We start from the raw sequence: 22659 nt of genomic DNA, 5'->3' as shown, positions 1-22659 counted from the left end.
AGCTGCTCCGCGGCATGTGGGATCTTCCCGGACCGGGGCACGAACCCGTGTCCCCTGCATCGGCAGGCGAACTCTCAACCACTGCGCCACCAGGGAAGTCCCTCTTTTGATTTTTTTGGTCGATTTTCGACCCCAGGATTTTTTTTGAGGGCAGGCATCATTTACAGGCCTGCAATGAGTGTGAATATTTAGTGACCATTAGCACTGGTTTTAAAGCTGCTGTTGTGGGAAACGGCCACAAGGCGGCAGCATTTCTCCATTCCCATATCAGGTTACTAGGGCAGCAGAGCCTTTCTGGAAGTCATGTTACCAGGTTGTAAATTAGAATGGAATGTGCCGGGAAAAACCCCCATAAGTTTATGTCACATTACATCTTGTTCGTTGTTTTAATTTTTTTAAAACAGGGTAATGATTAGAATATTGTTTCTCCTAGGTATACACAATCTGGTTCATTTGTACATTATATTTATATATATGTATATATAGATGCAGATATAGATGTACAGATCCTCCTCCCATGTAAATTATTGAAGAGTGTCCCGTAGACCTCCCTTTCTATATGGTTGGTCTTTTTGACATATGTATTTAATACGCATTTGTACAGATATGGTAATCCTGATCTTAATTTATCCATTCCCCCCACCTTTCCTTTTAGATAAGCACAGTTTGTTTTCTAACTCTCTGAGTGTCTTCCTCTGTGGAAATATGTTCATTTGGGTCAGTTGTTAGATAACTCCGATAAGTGATATTGGATATGTCTTTTGCTTTCTGACTTACCTCATGTTCTGTGATTATCCCTAGGCTCATCTATGGTGCCTCAAAGAGCAGTGTTTCATTGTTTACCAAGGCTAATATTCCATTGTGTACATGGACCACTTCTTCTTTATCCGTTCATCTGTTGATGGACATTTTGGTTGCTTCCGTATCCTGGCTACTGTGAAAATGGCTGCAGTGCAGCTGTTGCAGCCTCTCTCTTCTCGATTCTGTTTTTCTCAGCTGAGAGGCTCAGCGTTGGGCATGCTGGTTGGAATGGTGGCTCGGTTTTACTTTTTTTTTTTTTTTTTGCGGTACGAGGGCCTCTCACTGTTGTGGGCTCTCCCGTTGCGGAGCACAGGCTCTGGACACACATGCTCAGCGGCCATGGCTCACAGGCCTAGCCGCTCCGCGGCATGTGGGATCTTCCCGGACCGGGGCACGAACCCGTGTCCCCTGCATCGGCAGGTGGACTCTCAACCACTGCGCCACCAGGGAAGCCCCAGTTTTTACTTTTAAATGCAGTTCCTTTCTGTTCTCATTATTGGCTGTTACCACTTTACATGTCACCAGCAGCCAGAGGGTACAGAGTTCTCTAAAAACCCTTCAGCATGTATTGCTTGTAGACTTTTGCTGATGGTAGTTGACTTGTGTGAGTTGAAACCTTTTTCTAGATTAGATTTGCATGAGGCTAATAATTCCTGATGTTGAGCTTTTATCCATTTACCTCTCTTTGGAAGAAGAGTGAGTAAAACTTACCTCTTCATACTATGTACTTGAAACATTTGCCTGTTTTGAATTTTTTTGGCCATTCCCTAGCTCAGGACATTTTTTGAGGACAGGTGTCCTTTACAACCCTGAGTGTTTGTGAATGTTCAGTGACCGTTAGCTGTGGGTTTAAAGCCGCTCTTTCGGGAAATGGCCACAAGGCGGCAGCATTTCTACATTTCCAACTCTGGGATTTTGGGCAACAGAGCCTTCCTGGAAATCGTGTTAGTAGGCTGCAAATTAGAGTGGAATGCGCCAGGCCAAACGTCCAAGAGCTTATATTTCCTTACTTCTTGTTTGTTTTTTAAATTTAAATTTTATTTATTATCACAATAAATTTGATTAAAATGTTGTGTGTGTTCTAGGTTTACAGAATCTGGTTCATTATATGTACGTATCGACCTATTCATCTTTGGATCCTTTCCTGTGTAGGTTATTACAGAGTGTTGAGTAGACCTGTCTTGGTATTCTATAGGTATTTTGTGATTATATATTTCATGTGTATTAGTACATGTCTGTTAATCCCCATATGCTAATTCATAACTTCCTTACACTTTTCCATTTGGTTAAACATAATTTGGTTTTCTGACTCTATGCGTGTCCTTCTCTTGGAAGTTATTTCATGGGTATCAATTTTTAGGTAACACCTATAAGTAATGTCATAGGATATCTGTCTTTCGGTTTCTTTTTTACTTCAACTTGGGTGATTATTTCTAGATCCTTCTATGGTGGTGCCAACGGCACTGTTCCATGCTTTTCCATGGCTAACATTCCATGTGTACATGGACGAGTTATTCGTGTGCATTTTTCTGTTGATGGACATTTTGGTTTCTTCCAAGTCCTGGGTATGGTACATGTTGCTGCAGTGAAGGATAGCTAGCCTGTGTCTTTTTGATTCTGGTCTACTCAGGTGATAGGCCCATCAGTGGGCCTACCAGATCACATGGTAGCTCAATTTTTACCTTTAAACGCACCTCCATTCTGTTCTCACTACTGGCTGTTACCAGGTTACATCCCACCAGCAGCTAGAGGGTACGCAGTTCTCTAAAACCCCTTCAGCATTTATTCTTTGTAAAGTTTTTTGCTGATGATCATTCTGACGGCTGTGAGGTGAACGTTTTTGTAGACCAGATTTGCATGGCTTTATTAATGTTGAGCATTTTTCCATGCCCTTTTTTTGTTTGTTTTTGTTTTGCAGTATGCGGGCCTCTTACTGTTGTGGCCTCTCCCTTTGTGGAGCACAGGCTCAGGACACGCAGGCTCAGCGGCTGTGGCTCATGGGCCCAGCTGCTCCACGGCCTGTGGAATCCTCCTGGACTGGGACACGAACCCGTGTCCCCTGCATCAGCAGGCAGACTCTCAAACACTGTGCCACCAGCGAAGCCCAATGACCTTTTTTTTAAACAAAAAAAGAAAAAAAGAGAAGACAAAAGTTGCGAAAAATGTGATTCTTGAAATTGTCGTCTTAAAATCTGCATGTCTTTTAAGTTTTATCCTCGATTTATGACCCAAGGATTTGTTTTGAGGGCAGGTGTCATTTACAGGCCTGCAATTATTTTGAATATCAAGTGACAATTAGCCCTGTTTTTTTGTTGTTGTTGTTGTTGTTGTTTTGGGGTTTTTTTGCGGTATGTGGGCCTCTCACTGTTGTGGCCTCTCCCGTTGCGGAGCATAGGCTCTGGACACGCATGCTCAGCGGCCATGGCTCACGGGCCAAGCTGCTCCGCGTCATGTGGGATCCACCTGGACCGGGGCACGAACCCGCATTGGCAGGCGGCCCCCCAACCACTGCGCCACCAGGGAAGCCCCGTTTTAGCGCTATTTTTAAAGCTGCTGTTTTGAGAAACGGCCACAAGGCAGCAGTAGTTCTCCTTTACCAAATATGGTTACGAGGGCAACAGAGCCTCATTGGAAGTCGTGTTCTTGGTTGTAAATTAGAATGGAATGTGCCAGGAAAAAGCCCCTTAAGTTTATGTCTCACTACTTCTTGTTCGTTTTATTAATTTAATTTTTAATCACAGCAACTTTGATTTCAATGTTTTGCTTGTTCTAGGTGTGCGAGATGTGGTTCTTTTACACATATACCTATATCTCTTCTTCTTTGGATCCTTTTCCCATGAAGGTTATGACACAATGTTTAATAGTCTTCTATTTGTATTCCTTAAGTCTTTGGTGATTATATATTTCACCTGTGTTTGTATATCTCTTCTAAACCCAATATCCTAATGTATACAATCTTCACACCTTTCCATTGGTGAACCATAAGTTTGTTTAATGAATCTGTGATTGCCTTTCTCTGTGAAAATGTCTCCATTGTTACCAATTTTTAGGTAACACCTATAAGTGATATGATAGGATATGTGTATTTCGCTTTCTGACTTACTACAGTTGCGTGATTACCTCTAGACTCATGTACGGTGCTGCAAATGGCATTGTGCTATTTTTTTCCTTGGCTAATATTCCATCTGTACATGTACCAGTTCATCTTTGTCCACCCATCCGTTGATGGACTTTTTAGTTGCTTCCATGTCTTGGCTATTTTAATACTGCTGCAATGCAGATTTGCCTGCCTGTGTCTTTCCAATTGTGTCTTCTTAGGTTATAGGCCCAGGAGTGGGGCTCCTGGATCATATCATAGCTCAATGTATACTTTGTAACGGCACCTCCGTTCTGTTCTCATTAGTGGCTCTTACCACGTTAAGTCCCACTTAAAGTTGAGGGTATGCACTTCTCCACAACCACTTCAGCATTTATTGTTTGTAGTTCTTTTGCTGATGTTTATTCTCACTGGTGTGAGCTGATACCTCTCCCTGGTTGGATTTACATGCGTCTCATAATCCCTTGAAATTGAGCTTTCAGGCATGTCCTGTTTTTCTTCAAACTGTGAGTACAGTTTACCTCTTCACATTGTTTCCTTGAAGTATGTGCCACATTTGGAAGTATTTTGGCCATTACCCCCCTCAAGACATTTTAAGGGCAGGTTTCGTTTACAGCCCTCCAGTACTTGTGCATATGAAGTGACCATTAGTACAGGTTTTAAAGCTGCTGTTGCAGGTAACGGCCAGAGGGTGGCAGCATATCTGCTTTCCTCACTCTGATAACTAGGGCAACAGAGCTTCCTGCCAGTGGTGTTCCTCGAGGAGAACACATTAGAGTGGAATGTGGCTGGATAAACCCCCAAAAGCTGATGTCTCCTTACTTATATTTGTTTTTCAAATTGAAACCCTAATCCTTATGCCTAACTTAATTTTTTTTTTTTGGATTTTAAAAAATTGTTTTCTGTGGTTAAAACAAATTAGCAGAACAACAAAATAAAACAGAAAGTAACCTGAGTGTCCCTCAAAAATCTAAGTCTGAAATACTTGGTACTTCTGTTCTATGGATTGTTATGTAGTCTATAAAAAGTGTCAGAGCTAAATCTGTTTTTTTACAGTGAGAAACATGATGTTCCAGATGTAAGTAACACCTGGATAAAATAAGAAAGCTACAGATTATGCTGGTCGTTTCAGGGAGGTGGGAAAGTGGTAAAATATTATCTTTTCCTTTAATCTGTTTAAATTTCACTTGTTACCAAGAACTTGAATTATAATTGTACTTTAAAAAAGTAACAATGGAAATTTAGAAAAAAAAATATTGTTTGTTTAATTACATTTCATAGAGTTATGATCCCTGAATCATAATTCTGTTAGTACACCAGTATAAGCATTATTTCTTAATATTTAAAATTAATTTTTTTTTTTTTTTTTTTTTTTGCGGTACGCGGGCCTCTCACTGTTGTGGCTTCTCCCGTTGCGGAGCACAGGCTCTGGACGCGCAGGCTCAGTGGCCATGACTCACGGGCCCAGCCGCTCCGCGGCATGTGGGATCTTCCTGGACCGGGGCACGAACCCGTGTCCCCTGCATCAGCAGGCGGAGTCAACCACTGCGCCACCGGGGAAGCCCTATTTCTTAATATTTAGGTGAGAACCATTTCCTTCTGTTTTTGAGAATAATTCTCTAAACTCATTTCCAGTAATGGCACTCATCCCCAAATCAAAGGTTTAACAAGGGAGATGCAAGCAGAATAATCATGAAAACCCAAAGCAATACAATAGCAACAAAAATTTCTAACTTCCAATAACAGCTCAATTTAGAAGAGGGTTTATATCTTCAGAACAAAAGCATTCCTCCTTGACTTTCTAACCAGTCAAAATCTGTGTATTCTACAGAAAATCTGTGATTTTATTACCATAAAACCACCCTTTACTGTTCCTGCTGCCATTGGTTTTCCTAAGCACTAGTGTTTTAATGTACAGGTTAAAAACAAAATCCTAATGTGATTTATTTATAATGTGTGTGTTTTTTGTCTTATCCTAGTGTGTAAAGTCTTCTCCATGTCTGGACCCCAAATAATATTCCTTTACGTTCTAAGTGATATCTAGAGAGTGGGAGAGGCTTAATAAATACCCTAACCCTAATGTGTACCCTAACCCATACCCTAAATCTAAACCATACCCTAACCCTAACCTGTACTCTAAACTGTACACTTATCCGTACCCTAACCTGAAACCGTACTCTAACCCTAAACTGTACACTAACCCATACCCTAACCCTAACCCGTAGACGTACCCTAACCCTTACCCATACCCTAAACCTAAAGCGTACTCTAACCATAACCCGTACACTAACCATAAACCCTAACTCATAGCCGTATCCTAACCTGTACCCTAACCCATACGTGAACCCGTACCTTCATCCTAACCCGTACCCTAAGCCTAACCCATAGCCGTACCCTAAACTGTACCCTAACCCTAACGCTAACCCATACCCTAACCCTTACCCTAAACCTTACCTGTACCCTAACCCTAAACCGTACCCTAACCTGTACCCTAAACCATAAACTAACCCGTACCCTAAACCTAACCCATAGCTGTACCCTAAACTGTACCCTAACCCTTACCTGTACTCTAACCCTAACCCGTACACTTACCCATATCCTAAACCTAACCCGTAGCCATACCCTAACCTGTACACTAACCCATACCCTAACCCTAAACCTAAGCTCTACCCTAATCCTAACCTTAAACCTAACCCATAAGCTAACCGGTACCCTCATCCTAACCCTAACCCATACCCTAACCAGTAGCCATACCCTAACCTGTACCCTAAACCGTACCCTAATCCTAACCCTAACCCGAACCCTAACCCATACCCTATTCCTAACCTGGACCCTAACCATAACCCGTACACTAACCCATACCCTAAATCTTAATCCTTAACCCTAACTTAATTTTTTTTGTACTTTAAAAATTTTGGGGGGGGGGGTTTAAAACAAATTAGCAGAAGAACAAAATAAAACAGAAAGTAACCTGAGTGTCCCTCAAAAAGCTAAGTCTGAAATAGTTGGTACTTCTGTTCTATGGACTGTTATGTAGCCTATAAAAAGTGTGAGAGCTCAATCTGTTTTTCTACAGTGAGAAGCAGGATGTTCCAGATGATAGAACAGCTGGATAAAATGAGAACGCTACACATTATGCTGGTCGTTTCAGCAAATGGGAAAGGATGGCAAGTGGTAAAATATTCTTTTCCTTTAATCTTTTAAAATTTCCCTTGTACAAAATACTTGAATTATAATTGTACTTTTAAAAAGTAACAATGGAAATTTAAAATATATATATATAGTGTGTTTAATTGTATTTCATAGACTTATTATCCCTGAATCATAATTCTGTTTGTACACCAGTATAGAGATTTTTTCCTAATATTTAGGTGAGAACCATTTCCTTCTGTTTTTGAGAATAATTCTGTAAACTGATTTCCAGTAATGGCACTCTTCCACAATTCACAGGTTTAACAAGGGAGATGCAAGCAGAATAATCATGAAAACCCAAAGCAATACAACAGCAACAAAAATTTCTAACTTCCAATAACAGCTCAATTTAGAAGAGGGTTTATATCTTCAGAACAAAAGCATTCCTCTTTGACTTTCTAACCAGTCAAAATCTGTGTATTCTACAGAAAATCTGTGATGTTATTACCATAAAACTACCCTTTACTGTTTCTGCTCCATTAGATTTCCTAAGCACTCGTGTTTTAATGTACAGGTTAAAAACAAAATCCTAATGTGATTTATTTATAATGTGTGTGTTCTTTATCTTATCCTAGTGTGTAAAGTCTTCTCCATGTCTGGACCCCAAATAATATTCCTTTACGTTCTAAGTGATATCTAGAGAATGGGAAAGGCTTAATAAATATGCTAACCCTCATGCGTACCCTAACCCTAACCGCAACCCGTACCCGAACACTAACCCATACCCTAACCCTATCCCTAAAGCATACCCTAACCCTAAACCATACCCTAAACCTAACCCATAGCCATACCCTAACCCATACCCTAACCCGTACCTTAATCCTAAACTGTACCCTAACACTAACCCATACCCTAACCCATACCCTAAACCTAACCTGTAGCCGTACCGTAAACTGTACCCTAACCTTAAACCGTACCCTAACATGTACCTTAACACTAAACCTTACCCTAACCGTAACCCATACCCTAACCCATACCCTAACCTGTACCCATACCCTAACCCGTACTCTAACACTAACCCATATCGTAACCCGTACCCTAAACCTAACCTGTAGCTGTACCCTAAACTGTACCCTAACCCATACCCTCACCCATACCCGTACCCTACACCATACTAACCATTGGCACATTTTTCAAGAAAACCATTTGAAGAAGTAAGCTGTAATAACAGTTTGAAAAATAAAAGGACATGCCTGAAAGCTCAATTTCAAGGGATTATGAGACACATGCAAATCGAACCACACAGAGGTATCAGCTCACACCACTCAGAATAACCATCAGCAAAGAACCTACAAACAATCAATGCTGAAGAGGTTGTGGAGAAGTGCATACCCTCAACTTTAAGTGGGATGTAACCTGGTAAGAGCCACTAATGAGAACAGAAAGGAGGTGCCTTTACAAGGTAAACATTTTGCTACTGTATGATCCAGCAGGCCCACTCCTGGGCCTATAACCTAAGAAGACACAATTGGAAAGACACAGGCAGGCAAATGTGCACTGCAGCAGTATTACAAGAGCCAAGACATGGAAGCAACCAAAAAGTCCATCAACAGATGAGTGGACAAAGATGAACTGGTACATGCACAGATGGAATATTAGCCAAGGAAAAAATGACACAATGCCATTTGCAGCACCGTAGATGAGTCTAGAGGTAATCACACAACTTGTAGTAAGTCAGAAAGCGAAAGACACCTATCATATGATATCACTTATAGGTGTTACCTAAAAATTGATAACAATGAAGATATTTCCACAGAGAAAGGCAATCACAGATTCATTAAACAAACTTATGGTTGCCCCAAATCGAAAGGTGTGAGGATTGGATACATTGCGATATTGGGGTTAACAGAGATATACAAACACACGTGAAATATATAATCACCAAAGACCTATGGAATACCAAGAGAAGACTACTCAACATTGTGTCATAACCTACATGGGAAAAGGATCCGAAGAAGAATAGATATATGTATACGTGTGAAAGAACCATATCTTGCACACCTAGAGCAAACAAAACATTGTAATCAAATTTGCTGCGATAAAAAATAAAAATTAAATTAAAAATATGAACAAGAAATAATGAGACATAAACTTAAAGGAATTTTCCTGGCACATTCCAATTTACAACCTAGAACAAGACTTCCATTAAGGCTCTGTTGCCCTGGTAAGCAGATTTGGTAAATGAGAAATGCTGCCGCCTTGTGGCTGTTTCACACAACAGCAGCTTTAAACAAAGCGCTACTGGTCACTTAATATTCAAAATATGTGCAGGACTCTAAAGGACACTGGGCCTCAAAAAATTCTTGGGGTCGTAAGTCGACCAGAAAATTCAAAAGACGTCAACATTTCAAAAAGACAATATCAAGAGGCATATTTTACACACATTTTGTCTTTTCTTTCTTTTTGTTTAAAAATTACATGGAATAATGCTCAATATCAGGAACTAATAAAGCCATGCAAATCCAATCTACAAAAACGTTCACCTTACCACCGTCAGAGTGATCATCAGCAAAAGTCTATAAAACATGAATGCTGAAAGGGTTTTAGAGAACTGTTTACCCTCTAGCTGCTGGTGGGACATAAACTGGTAACAGCCAGTAGTGAGAAGAGAATGGCAGTGCATTTAAATTAAAAAATTGAGCTAATCACTCTGTAATAACCTACATGGGAAAGGGACCAAAGACGAATAGATAGATACATAGATATAATGAATCCGATTTTGTACACCTAGAACAAACACAACATTTTTATCAAATTTGCTCTGATAATAAAAATTAAATTAAAAAAACAAACAAGAGCTAAGGAGATATAAGCTCTTGTGGGTGTGTCCTGGCCCATTCCACTCTAATTTGCAGCCTACTAACACGATTTTCAGGAAGGCTCTGTTGCCCAAAAACCCAGAGTTGGAAATGTAGAAATGCTGCCGCCTTGTGGCCGTATCCCGCAAGAACGGATTTAAACCCGCAGCTAATGGTCACTTAACGTTCACATGGACTCAGGGCTGTAAAGGACACCTGCCCTAAAAAATTGTGCTGAGGTAGGGAATGACCAAAAAAATTCAAAACAGGCAAAATTTTCAAGAAGACAGTATGAAGACGTAAGTTTTACTGTCTTTTAAAAAACGGAAAATGGATAAAAGCTCAACCTCAGGAATTATTACATTCATGCAAATCTAATCTACACAAAGGTTTCAACTCACACAGGTCGACTGACCATCAGCAAAAAGTCTACAAATAATAAATGCTGAAGTGGTTTTTGAGAACTGTGTACCCTCTAGCTGCTGGTGAGATGTAAAGTGGTAACAGCCAATAATGAAAACAGAAAGGAGCTGCGATTAAAAGTAAAAACTGAGGTACCATTCAATCCAGCAGTCACACCACTGGGCCTCTCACCTGAGAAGACCAGAATCGAGAAGACCAGGACTGTAAGATCTGCACTGCAGCCTTATTCACAATAGCCAAGACAGTGAAGCAACCAAAATGTCCATCAACAGATGAATGGATAAAGAAGAAGTGGTCCACGTACACAATGGAATATTAGCCATGGAAAACAATGAAACACTGCTTTCTGAGGTACCATAGATGAGCCTAGACAAAATCACAGAACATGAGGTAAGTTGGAAACAAAAGACATATATCCTATGATATCACTTGTAGGTGTTACCTAACAACTGACAAAAATGGACATATTTCCACAGAGAAAGACACACACAGACTTAAAAAACAAACTCTGCGTATCTAAAAGGAAAGGTGGTGGCAATGGATAAATTAAGATTAGGTTTACCATACCTATACAAATACAGATTAAGTACATATATGAAAAAGCCCGAGCACATAGCAAGGGAGGGCTACAGAACACGCTGTAATCCTTTACATGGGAAAAGGATCTGTACATGAATAGATATATATGATGTACAAATGAACCAGACCGTGTATACCTAGGACAAACTGTATTCTAATCATTACTCTGATTAAATCAATTTAAACAACGAACAAGACGTAATGAGACATAAACTTCAGGGGCTTTTTCCTGGCACATTCCATTCGAATTTACAACCTAGGAACAGGACTTCCAGAAAGGCTCTGCGGCCCTAGTAGCCAGATTTGGGAATGGAGAAATGCTGCCGCCTTGTGGCCGTTTCCCACAACACCAGCTTTAAACCCAGTGCTAATGGTCACTAAATATTCACAATCAATCATTGCAGGCATGTAAATGGCACCTGCTCTCAAAAAAAAATCCTGGGGTCGAAAATCGACCACAAAATTCAAAAGAGGGCAACCATCCAAGAAGGCAATTTCAAGAGATATATCGTACTCACACTTTTTTTTTTAACAGAAAAGAAAAAGGCGTGGAAAAATGCTGAATATTAGGAATTTTTAAAGACATGCAAACCCAAATTACAAAAACCTATCAGGCCACAGCAGTCAGAATGGCCATTAGCAAAAATGCTGCAAACAATAAATGCTGAAGTGCTTGTGGAGAAATGCGTACCCTTGGTTCTAAGGGGGACATGGTAACAGCCACTAATGAAAACACAATGGAGGTGCTTTGAAAAGGTAAACATTGAGCCACTAGTCAATCAGTCACACCCACTGCTGGGCCTGTCACCTGAGAAAATGAAAATCAAAAAGTCACAGGCTGGCAATCTTGCACTCCAGCAATATTTAATATAGCCAACAATTGGAAGCAACGAAAACGTCCATCAACAGAGGAATGCACCAAGAAGTGGTCCATATACACAATGGAATATTACTCCAATAAAAATATAAATTAGGGCTTCCCTGGTGGCGCAGTGGTTGAGAGTCCGCCTGCTGATGCAGGGGACACGGGTTTGTGCCCCGGTCTGGGAGGATCCCACATGATGCGGAGCGGCTTGGCCCGTGAGCCATGGCCGCTGAGCCTGCGCATCCAGAGCCTGTGCTCCACAACGGGAGGGGCTACAAGAGTGAGAGGCCCACGTACCACAAAAAATTTTTTAAAAAAACATTTAAAAAATTAAATTTAAAAAACAAACAAAAATAGGTAGACATCAGCTTTTGGGGGTTTATCCAGGCAAATTCCACTCTAATTTATAACCAAGGAAGACCTCTGGCCGGAAGGTCTGTTTCCCTAGTACCAGCATGGAGAATGAAGAAAGGCTGCTGCACTCTGGCCGTTACCTGCAAAAGCAGCTTTAAACGTGTGCTAATGGTCACTTCATGTGAACAAGTACTGCAGGGCTGTAAATGAAACCTGCCCTCAAAATGTCTTGAGGGAGGTAATGGCCAATAAATTTCAAAATGTGACACATACTTTAAGAAAACACTTTGAAGAACTAAGCTGTAATCACAGTCTGAAAAATAAAAAGGACATGCCTTAAAGCTCAATTACAGTGGATTATGAGTCACATGCAAATTTAACCACAAAGAGGTATCAGCTCACACCAGTCAGAATATCCATCAGCAAGAAAACTACAAACAATAAATGCTGAAGGTGTTGTAGAGAAATGCATACCCTCAACTTTTTTTTTTTTTTCATACCCTCAACTTTAAGTGGGATGTAACTTGGAAAGAGCCACTAATGGGAACAGAATCGTGGTGCCTTTAAAAGGTAAACCCTGAGAAACCATATGATACAGGAGGCCCACTCCTGGGCCTATAACATAAGAAGACAGAATTGGAAAGACACAGGCAGGCAAATGTGCATTGCAGCAGTATTAAAATAGCCAAGACATGGAGGCAACCAAAAAGTCCATCAAGAGGTGAGTGAACAAAGAAGAACTGGTACATGTACAGATGGAATATTAGCCAGGGAAAAAAATGAAACAAGGCCATTTGCAGCACCGTAGATGATTCTAGAGGTAATCAGGCAAATTGTACTAAGTCAGACAGCAAAAGACACATATCCTATAATATCACTTATAGGTGTTAGCTAAAAATTGATACCAATGAAGATATTTCCACAGAGAAAGGCAATCAGATTCATTAAACAAACTTATGGTTCACCAATGGAAAGGTGTGAGGATTGGATACATTAGGATATTGGGGTTAACATAGATATAGAAACACATGTGAAATATATAATCACCAAAGACCTACGGAATACCAAGACTCCTCAACATTGTGTCATAACCTACATGAGAAAACGATCTGAAGAAGTATAGATACATGTATATGTGTAAAAGAACCACATCTTGCAACCTAGAACAAACAAAACATTGTAATCAAATTTGCTCTGGTAAAAAATAAAAATTAAATTTAAAAAAGAACGAGAAGTAATGAGACATAAACTTAAGGGACTTTTTGCTGGCACACTGCATTCTAATTTACAGCCAGAACACGACTTCCATTAAAGCTCTGTCATCACTAATAAAGCAGCTTTATAAGCAATGTTGAAGGTAGATTAAAAGAAGTCTCACTAATTATTGATAGTAACAAGAAACAAACAAAAGTAAAAAACTCACTGCAAAAAGTATACATGGAGTAAGGGTAGTAGACCAAACACTTATTAAACTTCTGTAAAGAATAAAAGACAACAGTAGTAAGTTTTTTTAAAAAGAGAGGGTCCAAATAAATCAGAAATGAAAGAGATGGTGTTACAACAGCCACCACAGAAATACAAAGTATCCTAAGATACACACAGGGTAACTCAGGACTCAGACTGGACAGAGCCCACTCTCCATTCCCCTGTACATGACTTACAGGAGCCTCAGGAACTGAGGAGGTGGTTCCTGAAGACAGGCACAAGATAGAAGATGTTAGGCATTAACATGACTGCATTCATCTTAAAAGTGCCTGAACTACATTCACACGAGATGTTTTGTCCTGTATGCACATCAGCACCTCTCGTCAGAACTGCAGATCTTTGGGTTCACCACCTCTACTGACAGCATTAGCTTCACCTGCTGTGGACTGTCTCCTATAGGATTTCTAGAACCACAAAGCATCGAAGCTTCACAGGACTCAGAGTCTGTGTGACTCCACTCCAAGTCTCAGAGTCTGAACTGCACTCAGAGACTCAGTCTCAACAGAGACTCCACTCTTGCAGGTCACACAAAAAGTAGTGTGCAAAGCAGGGCCCAGGGGAGGGAGCTGTCACCCCGTAGGTGAATGACAGACCTACCTGCTAGTTTTAGAGGGTCTCCTGCAGAGGCAGGGTGTGGCTGTGGCTCACCATGGGGACAACGACACTGGCAGCAGAAGTTCTGGGAAATACTCCTTGGTGTGAGCCCTCCCAGAGTCTGCCATTAGCCCCACCAAGAGCAAGGTAGGCTCCAGTTCTGGGTCGCCTAAGGCCAAACAACCAACAGGGAGGGAACCCAGCCCCATGCATCAGCAGACAAGTGGATTAAACATTTTATTAAAGTTTTATTTAATCCACAGACAAGCAGATTAAAGCTCTGCCCACCAGAGCAACACCCAGCTCTACCCACCACCAGTCCCTCCCATAAGGAAGCTTGCACAAGCCTCTAAGATAGATTCATCCACTGGAGAGCAGACAGCAGAAGCAAGAAGAACTACAATTCTGCAGCCTGTGGAAGGAAAACCACATTCACAAAAAGACAGACAAAATGAAAAGGCAGAGGACTTTGTACCAGATGAAGGAACAAGATAAAACCCCAGAAAAACAACTAAATGAGGTAGGGATAGGCAACCTTCCAGAAAAAGAACTTGGAATAATGATAGTGAAGATGACCCAAGACCATGGGAAAAGAATGGAGGCAACGATTGAGAAGATGCAAGAAATGTTTAACAAAGACCTAGAAGAATTAAGGAACAAACACCTAGAAGAATTAAAGAACAAACAAACAGAGATGAACAATACAGTAACTGAAATGAAAAATACACTAAAGGGAATCAGTAGCAGAATAACTGTGGCAGAAGAACGGATAAGTGACCTGGAAGACAGAAAGGTGGAAATCACTGCCATGGAACAGAACAAAGAAAAAGAATGAAAATAAATGAAGACACGCTAAGAGACCTCTGGGACAACATTAAACACAACAACATTTGCATTATAGGGGTCCCAGATGGAGAAGAGAGAAAGGACCCAAGAAAATATTTGAAGAGATTATAGTCAAAAACTTCCCTAGCATGGGAAAAGAAATAGCCACCGAAGTCCATGAAGCACAGAGAGTCCCAGGCAGGATAAACCAAAGGAGAAAAATGCCAAGACACATAGTAATCAAATTGACAAAAATTAAAGACAAAGAAAAATTATTGAAAGCAACAAGGGAAAAATGACAAATAACATACAATGGAACTCCCATAAGGTTAACAGCTGATTTCTCAGCAGAAAATCTACAAGCCAGAAGGGAGTGGCATGATAAATTTAAAGTGATGAAAGGGAAGAACCTACCACCAAGAGTACTCGACCCAGCAAGTATCTCATTCAGATTTGATGGAGAAATCAAAAGCTTTACAGACAAGCAAAAGCTAAGAGAATTCAGCAGCACGAAACCAGCTCTACAACAAATGCTAAAGGAACTTCTCTAAGTGGGAAACACAAGAGAAGAAAAGGACCCACCAAGACAAACCCATAACAATTAAGAAAATAATAATAGGAACATACATATCGATAATTACCTTAAACGTGAATGGATTAAATGCTCCAACCAAAAGACACAGGCTCACTGAATGGATACAAAAACAAGACCCATATATATGCTGTCTACAAGAGACCCATTTCAGACCTAGGGACACATACAGACTGAAAGTGAGGGAATGGAAAAATATATTCCATGCAAATGAAAATCAAAATAAAGCTGGAGTAACAATACTCATATCAGATAAAATATATTTTAAATTAAAGAATGTTACAAGAGACAAGGAAGGACACTACATAATGATCAAGGAATCAATCCAAGAAGATATAACAATTATAAATATATATGTACCCAACATAGAGGCACCTCAATATATAAGGCAACTGCTAACAGCTATAAAAGAGGAAATCAAGGGCTTCCCTGGTGGCGCAGTGGTTGAGAGTCTGCCTGCCGATGCAGGGTCACGAGTTCGTGCCCTGGTCTGGGAAGATCCGACATGCCATGGAGCGGCTGGCCCTGTGATCCATGGCCACTGAGCCTGCGCATCCATAGCCTGTGCTCCGCAACAGGAGAGGCCACAAAAGTAAGGCCCGCATACGGCAAAAAAAAAAAAAAAAGGAAATCGACAGTAACACAATAATAGCGGGGGACTTTAACACCTCACTTAACACCAATGGAGCTCATCCAGACAGAAAATTAATAAGGAAACACAAGCTTTAAATGACACAATAGACTAGATAGATTTAATTGATATTTATAGGACATTCCATCCAAAAACAGCAGATTACATGTTCTTCTCAAGTGCGCATGGAACATTCTCCAGGATAGATCACATCTTGGGTCACAAATCAAGCCTCAGTAAATTTAATAAAACTGAAATCATATCAAGCAGCTGTTCTGACCACAATGCTAAGATATTAGAAATCAATTACAGGGAAAAAAACGTAAAAAACACAAACACATGGAGGCTAAACAATACGTTACTAAATAACCAAGAGATCACTGAAGAAATAAAAGAGGAAATCAAAAACTACCTAGAGACAAATGACAACAAAAACACGATGATCCAAAACCTATGGGATGCAGCAAAAGCAATTCTAAGAGGGAAGTTTATAGCAATAAAAGCCTACCTCAAGAAACAAGAAAAATCTCAAATAAACAATCTAACCCTACACCTAAAGGAACTAGAGAAAGAAGAACAAAACTCAAAGTTAGTAGAAGGAAAGAAATCATAAATATCAGAGAAGAAATAAATGAAATAGAAACAAAGAAAACAATAGCAAAGTTCAATAAAACTAAAAGCTGGTTCTTTGAGAAGATAAACAAAAACTATAAACCTTTAGCCAGACTCAAGAAAAAGAGGGAGAGGGCTTCCCTGGTGGCGCAGTGATTGAGAGTCCACCTGCCAATGTAGGGGACACTGGTTCGTGCCCTGGTCTCAGAAGATCCCACATGCTGTGGAGCTGCTGGATCTGTGAGCTGTGGCTGCTGAGCCTGCGCATCCGGAGCCTGTGCTCCACAACGGGAAGGGCCACAACAGTGAGAGGCCCGCGTCCCACAAAAAAAAAAAAGAAAAAGGGGGAGAGAACTCAAATCAATAAAATTAGAAATGAAAAAGGAGAAGTTGCAACAGACACCACAGAAGTACAAAGCATCCTAAGAGACCACTACAAGCAACTCTATGCCAATAAAATGGGCAACCTGGAAGAAACAGACAAATTTTTAGAAAGGTATAACCTTCCAAGACTGAACCAGGAAGAAATAGAAAATATAAACAGACCAATCACAAGTAATGAAAATGAAACTGTGATTAAAAATCTTCCAACAAACAAAAGTCCAGAACCAGATTGCATCAGAGGTGAATTCTATCAAATATTTAGACAAGAGCTAACACCCAACCTTCTCAAACTCTTCAGAAGTTTGCAGGGGAAGGAACACTCCCAAACTCATTCTATGAGGCCACCATCACCCTGATACCAAAACCAGACAAAGATACTACAGAAAAAGAAAATTAGAGACCAATGTCACTGATGAATATAGATGTAAAAATCCTCAACAAAATACTAGGAAACAGAATTGAACAACACATTAAAAGGATCATACACCATCATCAGGGGGGGTTATCCCAGGGATGCAAGGATTCTTCAATATACACAAATCAATCAATCTGATACACTGTATTAACAAATTGTAGAATAAAAATATGATCATCCCAATAAATGCAGGATAAGCTTTTGACAAAATTCAACACCCATTTATGATAAAAAGTCTCCAAAAAGTGGGGATAGAGGGAATCTACCTCAACATAATAAAGGTCGTATATGACAAGCCCACAGCAAACATCATTGTCAATGGTGAAAAACTAAAAGCATTTCCTCCAAGATCAGGAACTAGACAAGGATGTCCACTCTCACCACTATTATTCAACATAGTTTTGGAAGTCCTAGACACAGCAATCAGAGAAGAAAAAGAAATAAAAGGAATATAAATTGGAAAAGAAGTAAAACTGTCACTGTTTGCAAATGACTTGATACTATACATAGTGAATCCTTAAGATTTCGCCAGAAAAATACTAGAGCTAATCAATGAATTTGGTAAAGTTGCAGGATACAAAATTAATGCCCAGAAATCCCTTGCATTCCTATACACTAACAATTAAAGATCAGAAAGAGAAATTAAGGAAACAATCCCATTCACCATTGCAACAAAAAGATTAAAATACATAGGAATGAACCTACCTAAGGAGGTAAAAGACCTGTACTCAGAAAACTATAAGACACTGCTGAAAGAAATCAAAGATGATATAAACAGATGGAGGTATAAACCATGTTCTTGGATTAGAAGAATCAATATTGTGAAAATGACTATACTACCCAAAGCAATCTACAGATTCAATGCAATCCCTATCAAATTACCAGTGGCATTTTCTACAGAACTAGAAGAAAAAAATCTTAAAATTTGTATGGAAACACAAAAGACCCCGAATAACGAAAGCAGTTTTGAGGGAAATTAAAAGAGCTGGAGGGATCAGACTTCCGGACTTCAGACTATACTACAAAGCTACAGTAATCAAGACTATATGGTACTGGCACAAAAACAGAAATATAGATCAATGGAAAAGGATAGAAAGCCAAGAGAGAAACCTACGTACCTATGGCTAACTCATCTATGACAAAGGAAGCAAGGATACACAATGGAGAAAAGACAGTCTCTTCAGTAAGTGGTGCTGGGAAAACTGGACAGCTACATGTAAAAGAATGAAATTAGAACATTCCATAACACCATACACAAAAATAAACTCAAAATCAATTAGAGATCTAAATGTAAGACCAGACACTATAAAACTCTTAGAGGAAAATATAGGCAGAACACTCTATGACATAAATCACAGCAAGCTTCTTTTTGACCCACCTCCTAGAGAAATGGAAATAAAAACAAAAATAAACAAATGGGACCTAATGAAACTTAAAAGCTTTTGCACAGCAAAGGAAAACATAAACAAGATGAAAAGCCAGCCCTCAAAATGGGAGAAAATATTTTCAAATGAAGCAAATGACAAAGGATCAATCTCCAAAATTTACAAGCAGCTCATGTAGCTCAATATCACAAAAACAAACAACCCAATCCAAACATGGGCAGAGGACCTAAATAGACATTTCTCCAAAGAAGATATACAGGTTGACAGCAAACACATGAAAGGATGCTGAACATCACTAATCATTAGAGAAATGCAAATCAAAACTACAGTGAGGTATCACCTCCCAGCAGTCAGAATGGCAACCATCAAAAAATCTACAAACAATAAATGCTGGAGAGGCATTTATTGGAGAAAAGGGAACCCTCTTGCACTGTTGGTGGGAATGTAAATTGATATGCCACTAGGGAGGACAGTATGGAGGTTCCTTAAAAAAACTAAAAATAATAGTACCATACGAACCAGCAATCCAACTACTGGGCATTTACCCTGAGGAAACCATAATTCAAAAATAGTTATCGCAGCAGGAAGAAGATGGCGGAAGAGTAAGACGCGGAGATCACCTTCCTCCCCACAGATACACCAGAAATATATCTACACGTGGAACAACTGCTACAGAACACCTACTGAACACTGGCAGAAGACCTCAGACCTCCCAAAAGGCAAGAAATTCCCCACGTACCTGGGTAGGGCAAAAGAAAAAAAGAAAAAACAGAGACAAAAGAATAGAGACGGGGCTTGCACCAGTGGGAAGGAGCTGTGAAGGAGGAAAGGTTTCCACACACTAGGAAGCCCCTTCACGGGCGGAGACTGTGGGTGGCGGAAGAGGGGAGCTTCGGAGCCGTGGAGGAGTGCACAGCAACGTGTGCAGAGGGCAAAGCGGGGAGATTCCCACACAGAGGATCGGTGCAGACCGGCACTCACCAGCCCGAGAGGCTTGTCTGCTCACCTGCCGGGGCGGGCGGGGCTGCGAGCTGAGGCTCGGGCTTTGGTCGGAGCGCAGGGAGAGGACTGGGGTTGGTGGTGTGAACACACCTTAGGAGGTTTAGTGCACCACAGCTAGCCAGGAAGGAGTCCAGGCAAAGGTCTGGAGCTGCCGCAGAGGCAAGAGACTTTTTCTTCCCTCTTTGTTATCTGGTGCGCGAGGAGAGGGGATTAAGAGCGCTGCTTAAAGGAGCTCCAGAGACGGGCGCGAGCCGCGGCTAAAAGCGCAGACCCCAGAGATGGGCAGGAGACGCTAAGGCTGCTGCTGCTGCCAAGAAGCCTCTGTGTGAGCGCGCATCACTATCCACACCTCTTTTCCGGGAGACTGTGCAGCCCGCCACTGCCGGGTTCCCGGGATACAGGGACAACTTCCCCGGGAGAACGCACGGCGAGCCTCAGGCTCGTGCAACGTCACACTGGCCTCTGCCGCCACAGGCTCGCCCCGCACTCCATGCCCCTCCCTCACCCCGGCCTGAGTGAGCCAGACTCCCCGAATCAGCGGCTCCTTTAACCCCGTCCTGTCTGAGCGAAAAACAGACGCCCTCCGGCAACCTCAATGCAGAGGCGGGGCCAAATCCAAAGCTGAGCCCCCGGGAGCTGTGTGAACGAAGAAGAGAAAGGGAAATCACTCCCAGCAGCCTCAGAAGCAGCTGATTAAAGCTCCAAAATCAACTTGATGTACCCTGCATCTGTGGAATATATGAATAGACAATGAATCATCCCAAATTGAGGAGGTGGACTTTGAGAGCAAGATTTATGATTTTTTCCCCTTTTCCTCTTTTTGTGAGTGTGTATGTGTATGCTTCTGTGTGAGATTTTGTCTGTATAGCTTTGCTTCCACCATTTGTCCTAGGGTTCTATCTGTACGTTTTTTTAAAAATTTTTTTTCTTTCTTAATTCTAATTTTAATTACTCTATTTTATTTCACTTTATCTTCCTTCCTTCCTTCCTTCCTTCCTTCCTTCCTCCCTCCCTCCCTCCCTCCCTTCCTTCCCTCCTTTAGACAACAAATCATCACAAATTGAGGAGGTGGACTTTGAGAGCAAGATTAATGATTTTTTCCCCTTTTCCTCTTTTTGTGAGTGTGTATGTATATGCTCCTGTATGAGATTTTGTCTGTATAGCTTTGCTTCCACCATTTGTCCTAAGGTCCTATCCATCCGCTTTTTTTTAAAATTTTTTTTTCTTAATAATTATTTTTTAATTTAATAGCTTTAGTATATTTTACTCTGTTTTATTTCACTTTATCTTCTTTCTTTCTTTTTTCCTTCCTTCCCTCCTTCCTTCCTTCCTCCCACTGTCCCTCCCTGCCTCCCTCCTTCCTTTCTTTTTTTCTTTCCTTCTTTCCTTCTTTTCTTCTTTCTTCCTTCCTCCTTCCTTCCTTTCTTCCTACTTCTAATTCTTTCTCTCTACTTTTTCTCCCTTTTATTCTGAGCCATGTGGATGAAATGCTCTTGGTGCTGCAGCCAGGAGTCAGTGCTGTGCCTCTGAGGTGGGAGAGCCAACTTCAGGACACTGGTCAACAAGAGACCTCCCAGCTCCACATAATGTCAAATGGCAAAAATCTCCCAGAGATCTCCATCTAAATGCCAGCACCCAACTTCACTCAACGACCAGCAAGCTACAGTGCTGCACACCCTATGCCAAATAACTAGCAAAACAGGAACACAACCCCACCCATTAGCAGAGAGGCTGTCTAAAATCATAATAAGTCCACAGACACCTCAAAACACACCACCAGACATGGACCTGCCCACCAGAGAGACAAGGTCCAGCCTCATCCACCAGAAAACAGGCACTAGTCCCCTCCACCAGGAAGCCTACACAACCCACTGAACCAATCTTAGCCACTGGGGACAGACACCAAAAACAACAGGAACTACGAACCTGCAGCCTGCAAAAAGGAGACCCCAAACACAGTAAGATAAGCAAAATGAGAAGACAGAAAAACACACCACAGATGAAGGAGCAAGATAAAAACCCACCATACCTAACAAATGAAGAGGAAATAGGCAGTCTACCTGAAAAAGAATTCAGAATAATGATAGTAAAGATGATCCAAAATCTTGGAAACAGAATGGAAAAAATGCAAGAAACATTTAACAAGAACCTAGAAGAACTAAAGATGAAATGAACAACGATGAACAACACAATAAATGAAATGAAAAATACTCTAGATGGGATCAATAGCAGAATAACTGAGGCAGAAGAACGGATAAGTGACCTGGAAGATAAAATAGTGGAAATAACTACTGCAGAGCAGAATAAAGAAAAAAGAATGAAAAGAACTGAGGACAGTCTCAGAGACCTCTGGGACAACATTAAATGCACCAACATTCGAATTATAGGGGTTCCAGAAGAAGAAGAGAAAAAGAAAGGGACTGAGAAAATATTTGAAGAGATTATAGTTGAAAACTTCCCTAATATGGGAAAGGAAATAGTTAATCAAGTCCAGGAAGCACAGAGAATCCCATACAGGATAAATCCAAGGGGAAACATGCCAAGACACATATTAATCAAACTGTCAAAAATTAAATACAGAGATAGCATATTAAAAGCATCAAGGGAAAAACAACAAATAACACA

Source organism: Aethalodelphis obliquidens, unplaced genomic scaffold (genome assembly GCF_003676395.1).
Source record: "Aethalodelphis obliquidens isolate GAN/ISIS:26980383/991018 unplaced genomic scaffold, ASM367639v1 scaffold1, whole genome shotgun sequence".
Lineage (NCBI taxonomy): Eukaryota > Metazoa > Chordata > Mammalia > Artiodactyla > Delphinidae > Aethalodelphis > Aethalodelphis obliquidens.
This window is presented reverse-complemented; position numbering follows the sequence as displayed.